The sequence below is a fragment of the Euprymna scolopes genome, chromosome 11, assembly GCF_053919585.1.
Source record: "Euprymna scolopes isolate OS-2025 chromosome 11, ASM5391958v1, whole genome shotgun sequence".
Lineage (NCBI taxonomy): Eukaryota > Metazoa > Mollusca > Cephalopoda > Sepiida > Sepiolidae > Euprymna > Euprymna scolopes.
This window is the reverse complement of record NC_136492.1, coordinates 115,078,594-115,088,467: the sequence shown is the minus strand read 5'-3', so window position 1 is coordinate 115,088,467 and position 9,874 is coordinate 115,078,594.

Sequence of the window (9,874 nt, the reverse complement as noted above, 5' to 3'; positions counted from 1 at the left end):
CTTTTTCGGCGGGGTCGCCGTATCCACCGAAGACGCAGACCGGTGTTAAATCTGCCGACGTTGGGTTTTCCGCTGTTGAAGAAAGACTCGTCAATTTCGAACGTATGGCTTGGGCGTCCTATTTGACGAGTATTCCTGACAAAGTAATCCCGGCATAAATCTTGCAGGAAATTCTTCCAGTCCACAATTGTGTGGCTTGACCGGAACCCACATTCGCGCTGAAGATAGTCGCCGCCATCTCGAACGCCCATACCGAAATTCTCGTCTGCTGCTCTGCGCGCGCACCGCGTCAAGTTAAAAGTAAACGCGCAGCGTTTTGATTTGCTGATGACCATGTTTCGTCGGACAGCAGCTGTTCACGTCATGCGTCGGACAAAGCCGAGCAAATACTGAGTTACGTCTGGTTCGTTTAATGCACAAGTACGTAAATATTATTTTGAGATATTTCTTGATACGCCGAATTACGTTCTGTTAATAAAGGTGAACATTTTCGACCGCTATAGTGTTAGTCGAAACATGTTGCCAATGGTACGTTATGCAAGTAAGTTTCCGGAAAATGTTAAAAGTTTGAAACATTTTAACTGGAGAATAGAAAGTTATACAGTAAAACCTCTTTATTTAATCAATAAAATATCCCCATTAGAAGAGTCGAAAGCCACTGTAAAGACTTTTACTGACGAGTTGAAAATGATACTTAAAAAAAACATTTATTTAATCAATAACGTATATAAACATTAACAAATTGTCTATAAGTTTACGCAGAAAAGAAAAAGAAGAAGAAGAAAAATAGTAGGAGAGGAAAGAGTAGGCGGATGGGAATGAAAGAGAGAAAGAAGTGACAGAAATACAAAATAGGAAGATAGCCATGGGCCGTTAATTAAAAAGAAACACCATCAATGCTAATCATAGACGTTGATTTATGACCAGCGAAATAAGCTTTATTGACAAAAAAATAACGAGACTTTGGAGAGAAAGATGAAAAATACAAAAGAAATCGAAAATGACGGAAAAGACGTGTAAGAAAACATAGCGTGTTTCTTAAATATAAGGTAAGAAATTGTGTATGTAGGAGACGAAAATAAGGAGAAAAATGTCTGCCAGTAAAACATCCGTAATAGATTCTATTATATAATAATCTGAAAATTGATGTGGAATGGCTTTTCAATTATCATGCCAGTATTTACAAAGACAACTGAAAATATGAAAAAGAGTTTTAAAAAAACTACCAGAAAATATATCTGATGATATGAATGCAAACTAATGATAACAAATTAAAATGATTGACCGTTAGGAATATGTAAAACATATTACAATAGCAAGTGAAACTATGGGGCCCTTTAGGATGGCTATCTTCCAGCTTGAAGAAAATGGTAAAAAATTAAGGAAAACTGCATTTATGCAAATATGTATTTTAACGTAAGCATATCAATAGGTATGTTGCATATGTTGATTATGTTTTATCTGTAAAACGAACTTATTTTACGTTAAAACCACTGTCTATGTATTAACATTTTATGCATGTATTATTATAAGTCATTTAGAACACGTCTTGAAATAAATATACGACTTTGATTAATATATAAATAATAGACATGTGCCGGCCGATGTCATTTAAGATATCTGTATATGTAACCGTTGAACAAAATGTGTGCCAAAAGAAATGTCAACGTCTCTTTCCGAGCAGCTGGCTATCATAAGGAATACGTTAGAATGGAACTGTTGCCAAATATAAGAACCAAGCGTGAATGTTTGTTGACAAACAGCGGTTGCTCTTGGCCCCGTCTTACTCGGAAGAATTTCATCGTCACCTCCGTGTCAAGAGCAGCTGATAAATGAGGTTAGAGCATCATGAAACAATCAATACCTCACCTGGAAGAATTGGGACTTCTCATGTGAATAACAGCCATAGAAATATACCTTATATTGAGCAACTCGGATGTAAACAATGCCGAAATTTCGGGCATAGCTAAGTGTTTAATCATGCATAAGAAATATATCTGAACACTTATTCAAAGGTGTATTATTAATTGTAAAAGGCTATACGAGTGCAAGAATCTTGATGTAAATGCACACACGTACACACATATATATTATATATGCTTATAGATACATATATATAAGAAGATTGAGAAAGATTATTTATATATATATATATGTATATATATGTATATATATATGCATATATATATATACATTAATATGTGTGTGTGTTGTCATGTTGTGTTGGAAAGAAATCAATACAGTGTACAATCACAAATGTGAGCGATAATGTACGTAGTATGTATGTAAAAACTATATGTTACATATTGAGGAAACATGCACTGAATCTAAATGTGAGAAAAGAAACTTTTAAAAAATCCACCCAAATAATCAGCGAAATATATAAATAATCGAAGAACAGTAGTCAAAGGGAAATCAACAGTAGGAAGACTGTGAAATGCGTTTCGGTATTTATTTTTTTTTAAGAAAATACTTTTTTGGTGAATTTGCTCTCCATATCAATACGGGATTTTATCATAGACAGGAATATATATATATATATATATATATATATATATATATATATATATATATATATATATATATATATACACACAGCTATATATATATATATGGTAAAAGTGATATAAGGTTATATACATCATGTATATATATATATATATATATATATATATATATATATATATATAACAATGAATATATCGAATTCATATTTTAAATTACGTCATTTGTACTAATGTTATTTTCTCATGAAAACATTGCCGACGAAACTCATTTTACCTTACATATTCAACATATCTATTATTGTTATTATTTTTCTGTGGTTATTTATAAAATATACTATAATAACTCTTTTATCAGAGTATTCATTAACCCGCTAAGAAGCAAGAGGGTATAAAATGAACACTATAAATAAACGGCTTCCTGTATAGGCGTGTTGGTACTAATGTTTGTTGACGTTTCCACTAGATGTATATTTCTCTTCAATAGCAAAATATACTCAAGGGTAATTATTTTAGAATATCATCATTTTAAAACTGATTTGCTTCGCCTATAACCCTAACCCGACAAATTGAAATGTGTCTTCTTTATTTGTATGCCCATTGGACATTTTACAGATTTTCGATAAAATCGGGACTAATAGAAAGGATCAACGGATTAGCGTGAAAATATTCTGTTGACTGAAAGATCTAGTTTTAAAACAACCACGTATTTTCCCAGGGACACATTTCTGCATTTTATTTTATATATGTGCCATGAAATGCTACGAACACAAAAGAAGTTGTGCTCCCGTAATTAAATACTTCAATCATGAATAATCAAAACTGTTTGTTTGCAGTATGTGGAGTTCCTTGTAGACAAAAAAATGAACGAAAAAGAGAAAATATGGGCGCCTTTTCCATTTACATGTTAGCGACATTTTCACCGAATATGCAAATGAGATACTTCCGGTTGGATATAAAACGCCACGCAGAAACTAATGTTCCAAACCCGCGTACCCAATATTGAGCTGTAGCAAGCTTTACTTTTAGCCATATTCAGTACCACACCCGAGGATTGTATGATAAATTCCCTGCTCCACTTGAAAACGCAGACCATTTAGTGTTATCGGTTGGAATCACACAAAAATACAGACCCCAATCTAAGGAGCTGTTGCTCAAAACAACAATGTACTACAAAAGAGCTACATGAGAAGCCATGAGAGAACACATGAGGGACTTCCTCTGTAGCGATATCAGTCTTCTTACTGAACATTGATCCGATAAGTAAACTGAATGGTGCAAAGTAGGCATTAGAGCAGATTTCTTCATGGAATTATTATAGCAAGCCCAACACCCTAATAGTTCACTACAGTTTGTGCAGCTGGCATTGTATAAAGACAGCATGCATTTTGCTGGGATATACGTCATAACTCAAATACAAATATGCAGAGATTTGTAGATGCTAGATATCATTGTACGAGTGAAATAGCGACAATCAAAATAAAGCAGGATGGAATGATCTAAGAACGCAAATAATCGCAAAAGATACGAACTCGTGATTTCTAGAAAAAAATCTTTATCAGTAATGTGAATAAAGGGTAATCGATAATTCCTCAACTATCTAAACAACCAGGAAGTCATATGCACGGAAAATGGGAAGGGTTAACTGCTTGTCCAGCGATTCGTCTCAAACGCTATCTGAGAGCCAACAAACTACTCACTGCCAAAATTCCCTGTGCAGATTGAAGCCAAACTAGATGATTTAGAAATAACATCTTCTCATGTGCGCAATATAATAAAACACGTAGACACCTTCAAGGCGTGTGAGCCTGATCTAATTCCTGCTATACTAATAAAGAAATGCGTTCTGTTATGGTGTATGTCATGGCATACAGCGATATTTATTTCTGACGAAGGGTTCATCGAAATATTTGTGCGTATCACGCAATTCTATAGTGGATCTTGATGCAAACAGAAAACTTTCTATTATTATAGCTTCTTCTTTGGAATGGCTAGAATTTCGAATTCCCTTCCTGCTACCGTTTGTACTGATATACCGCAGTTTAAATGTCACGTAAACCAACATTTGTTTTTTTTTCATGAGAATAATCTCAAATAGTAGCTCCCTACGTCTAAGTTAGACATGTCGTATTAGGTGTAAACCTGTTAAGTATTCTGAGAAACCACCGTTACCATTTTGCTAGAGACAAAAGAGCCAAAGTCGAATAAGATAACATATATGCTTTGAAGCTACTTCATAATTGCTCACATACTTATGTACATTAACTGAGGTCATTGTTCTAGGAGCAGATGAATATGTATCGGCAATGTACGGCGCATGTGTTGGACCGTGTTCCTGCAGCTACATTGTAACATCCTTAGATTAGACTTATTATTACGTATAGAGAAGACAAAATAAATGAAAATGATAGAGTATTCATCAGCCTTCTATGTAGACAAGATATGCCGCGTTTGGGTACTTATTACAGTGATTAAAATTGTTGGAAAATCTCAGACTTTTCACAAAAGGTGTACTGCTTGTCTGATCATTGTGTCAAGTTTAATTATATTGCAAATTGACTATGCGAATGTATAACGGATCCCTTGTTTTACGGCTTTCAATGCTGGGGATTGTTACCTAAGACAAAAACATACTAAGAAAACGGCAAAAATATAAGTAAAACAACATTATTGGCAGAAAGTTCAATAAATATGAAAAAAATGATGATACGTTTTGAATTTAATAATTGGACATATAATAGGTGGGAGTCAATATACATAAAAACTAAATAAAAAATGAAATTAAAATAAACGTAACCTAAGCAATATATATATATATATATGTATATATATATATATATATAAATATATATATTTATATATATATGTATATGTATATACATAAATATATATATATTTAGGTTAGTTTTATATATATATATATGAATATATATATACACACACATATATATACATATATATATATATATATATATATATAATCCTACGGTTAGTTATATATATATATATATATATATATATATGCATATATATATACACATATATATGTATATATACATACATATATGTATATATATATATATATGTATATTGTTATTAGTATTATTATTATTATTATTAAATTCCAGTGTATGACAAAAAACAATTAAACGAATTCAATAGACAAAATGGATACTTATAAGTTCAACAAAAGCAATCATTAGTTTTTTTTAGAGTCACGGGGTAAGAGAGATAGAATAAGAGATAGGAGTGAAGAGTACTTTTGATTTCCTCTGATTTTTGGTAGTACTCATTTCCGAATGCATTTTATCTTATAATTTTTGGCCTCACGTTTTACGTTTTTCTTTTATTTCAGATACATTTTTTTAAGAAACATTTTAATTTATTTCTTTTGATATTACCAAAGAAAAGAAAAAAAATTGCTTCCAAATTTGAATGACATAAAATGAAGCTGCCATAGATAGAATCAAAAGACAAAAACTACATTGCAACATTTGTGTAAAAAATAAAGATATAATACGCGGACAATAAAAAAAAATGTATGGAGAGAATTATATAGTATAACCGAGGTAAGCAAGGTAAACAATATTTGAATATGAGATATATATATATATATGTATATATATATATATATATATATATATATATATATATATATATATATATACCCTAACATATGAATATAAGTGTGTGGGTGCGTGTTTCTTATATTCTTCTCTTATCTTGCTTCCTCTGTCTATTTTGTCTTAATATCTATGTATATATTACATACATACACACACGCATACACACGCACACATATATGCGTACACGCGTGCATCATTCTCCTTCGCGCTATATCTATATATTTATAAAATGAACGTGTCTGTCTGTGTGTCTGCGTGTCTACATTTCCCTACGCAATAACGTTGTCAATGTTTTGCCTACAGGCTCGAAATTTGACATAAAGGCTAATAAGATTTGGGAAAATCAATGTAATCGGTTTTCGGCCAGAAATTGGTCTGATAAGGGGGTCAAAGTTCAACGGTTTTACTTTTGAGAACTCTACCAAATTCCTCCGACAATTTAGGGTTTTCACTTGAAATTTTAGATAAAGGTTTCTTGGACATGGATCTAACTTAATAACTTGATTGGAACCCAAAACAATAAAACAATAAATTAAAGGGGTCATAATAGGCGTCAAGTTAAAAAAAAATAAAAAAATTTTCTCAGCATACACCTCCAAATACCCGGGCAACGCCAGCACCCATACTAGTATATATATATATATATATATATTTATATATATATATAAATATATATATATATATATATATATATATATATAGTACTTGTAGTAATAATTTGTTTGTTTAAAACAAAATATATAAGTGTGTCACCCATAAGAGTGTTCAGTGTTTAGACAGAGCCAAAAGAAGTGAATTTAGTTTACAAACAAATCGCTACACATAAGCATACATTTTTCAGCGAAAACCCAGTAAGGGAATCGCTTCGTCAGGCCAAGGACAACTCTGGCTGTTTCAACTCAAACATTGCCTATTTATAACTAGGACTACATCATATTTAAGTGTAAAGGGGGAGACGGGACCTAAAGAGAAAGTGTATACATTAAAATGTGATCAACCATTATGTTAATTATATTTATTTTTTTTTTAATTATTTTCTTCAATTTATAGTGCGTCAAAAGTTTCGAGTAGAGTTTCTATATTATCAGTAAATTCCTAGTTCAGTAGGTAAGTTGTGTAGATTAGGAACCCAAATTTTCTAAAACGGGAACGGCTGTATTCAACTGTAATATGTACATCATAAGTATAATTATATATTAACATTAATATTAATCAGTTAAAATATATAGTTATGTGAATAATTCATTAGGCCACTAACGTTTAAAATAAAATAAATAGTTTACGTTTTTTGAAAAAATATTGACGATGTAATGAATAATTAACGAAATAATGTCAGTTATATAATTCATTGTAAATGCTAACGTTTAACAAAACTAACGTATAAAATAAATGGTTAACGTGGAAATAAATTAGTGTCCGTATAATATTACTTTTGTAAATTCTAACGTTTCAAAAATTCCGTATGAAAGAGGTGATTAAAGTATAAAAACGATTATGAAAAGTATAATTATGGTAAGATTACATTACGATTAAAGATAAATAAAAAAATATATATATTTAGTTAAAAATGTAACTTATTAGGAATAGGGTATGATTATTTGATGTTAAAATACAAATGTTAAAATAATTAACGTTTAGAATAGTTTCAGTATAGAATAAAATTAATTATGGGAAAAGTATAAAAAGGGCGGGGGAAACTGGAAAAAACTATAAAAAAATTATTTACAAACTTAGGCGTTTTATAATTTTTTAAGCGTATGTATCTAAAAATGCTTGCAGGAGATGGTCGATTCTTGTTTTATATTTTAAAGTTTGTCACGGTCTTTAAAATTAGTAATCTCCATAAGAAACAAGGTGACTGCAAAGAGTAACATGCTTTAGCCTTTATTATTATTTTCCAATGTATTCTAGGAGTTTTGTTTTCTCTAATTAGCTTCCAATAGTGTATAGATAAGGAAGTATCTTTTTCGTAAGTTAGGTTGTTCATCGATCTTTGATGCCCGTAGTATCTTTGAACGTTTATTTTGTACTCCCAATGTAAAATTTTTCATCATTAGGGTTTTATTCTGGGAATATTAAAGCTAGATACACTACCGAAGGTGTTAGGCACATTTTGTTTACGGGACAGGTCGTAGGAAATTTACAATTACAATTGTTAACTACTTTAGGATCATTAACTGTTGCAACATTAGATTTCATTAACATCTTATTGTTATGCTTTTTTATAATGCTTTCTTAGTTGTCGCAACAGATGTAACTCACTTTTATGATATTTCTGTTAAAAATCTTGTGTAGTAAATTACCTGGAGGAAAGTGTTTGTCGATTAATTGCAAAAACTTTTTTTCCAATTTTAGTTTTTAGTGAGCTATTGTACGTAGGTGAACACCAAATCATTTTTCTAGATCTATTATTAGTATTCTTATTATTGTCACAACTACCGCCATTTTCATTATTACTGTCATTATTTTTATCACTGCTACTACCCTCCTCCCGAATATTGTTTTATTATGTATATTATTGTTATGTCAAGTAGGAACTTGATTTGAGCTCCAAACTATAAATGTTAATGGGTCATAATAGGATTAAAATAAAAGACATTTACCGCTTTTTTTTTTTGGCTCAACATACACCTCCGAACACCGGGGCAACACCGTACTTTAATGCTAGTATATATATATATATATATATATATATATATATATATATATATATATATATAGAGAGAGAGAGAGAGAGAGAGAAAGAGAGAGGTATATAGATAGATAGATAGATAGATAGATAGATAGATAGAGAGAGAGAGAGATACATTATTTTTTTTAGTTTTGCAATACGTTTAAAATGAATTAAATTATTTACGAAAGTGCACTTTTACCTAAATGCAGTTGGGAATAAGTTTCATTTTAACCAAATTCCTACCCCATATGGGGAGCGGCATAAATAATATGTGTTTTTTTTAAATTATATTATACATACATATATATGTATATATATATATATATATATATATATATATATATATATATATATACATACATACATATATATATATATATATATATATATGTATATATATATATATATAGTATAGGATTACGAAGCGGAGCAAATGAGAAGAGAGAATGGAGTCTTTTATGGATGTAATATACGTTGTCTAATGCGGAAATATCCGTTATCTATACTCCTATAATTATTTTATTCTTTAGTGTGTATTGATATTCATATTAAACCTTCTTTTCTATTAGTATTAAATTGCTTTCCCACCAAAGAAAAATGTGACGCGAGATCGTTTTTAAAGTGGGTTAAACCAGCCTCACCGAGAAAAAAGGGGAAAACGGGCACTCTAGTTTGGTCTAAAAATAGTAATTGTCCCAGTATAGAGGGTTTTCTCTCCATTAACTGGGGCAAATAACCCTAAGTGCAGCATCTGCAGAACAGGGTATTTATTTGCTCCCCCATCAGGCAAATTAGGCACGAGGCCGATTTTTAAAATGAGGAGTGAAGGGGAAATCGGGACCAACTCCCCGGAGAGTAGGGGAGCTTGATAGTGACACTTTGTATGAAGGGTTTCCTCTACATTGACCAGGGTCTTTTATGTGGAGTTGCCCCTACGTATGGTCTTTGGTTGCAGTATCTGCCGGAACAGATACTACACATTGATCTCGGCGCGAAGGTCAAGAACAACAGGGTATTTATTTGCCCCCCCCATTGAGATAATTAGGCACAAGGCCGATTTTTAAAGTGAG